Here is a 404-nt window from a genome sequence, read left to right on the forward strand (position 1 = left end):
GCGCCCCCGCCCCAGCCTCCGCCTACTCACTGCCTTAATCGCCGTGTCCACCCACAGGACCCTGGCTCCGCTGGCCACCAGGGGAGGAGGCGCGCTCGCCTCAGCTGCTGTGTGCCCCGAGTCCTGTGCGCGGCCAGGATGTTGTGACTTGGGGACATGACTGCAGGTGCTGGCCGTGTTGTCCCCGCAGTCTGTGGGAGAGCGGTGGACCCCTGCGTCACTCCCCGTGCATCCACAGATGACACGGGCCCATCACATGCCCCGTGTCCCTGTGGCCAGTGGTGTGTGACCCTGTAACACAGAAATCTTATCGCTCCCCTTTGTCCAACGAAAGTCCACCCCAGGGGATTTGTACATGAGCTCTTTCTGTTGCACTTTAAGCGGTGAGACCCAGGGATTGACGG

Source organism: Carlito syrichta, unplaced genomic scaffold, assembly GCF_000164805.1.
Source record: "Carlito syrichta isolate Samal-C Ts95f unplaced genomic scaffold, Tarsius_syrichta-2.0.1 Scaffold305230, whole genome shotgun sequence".
NCBI classification, from domain to species: domain Eukaryota; kingdom Metazoa; phylum Chordata; class Mammalia; order Primates; family Tarsiidae; genus Carlito; species Carlito syrichta.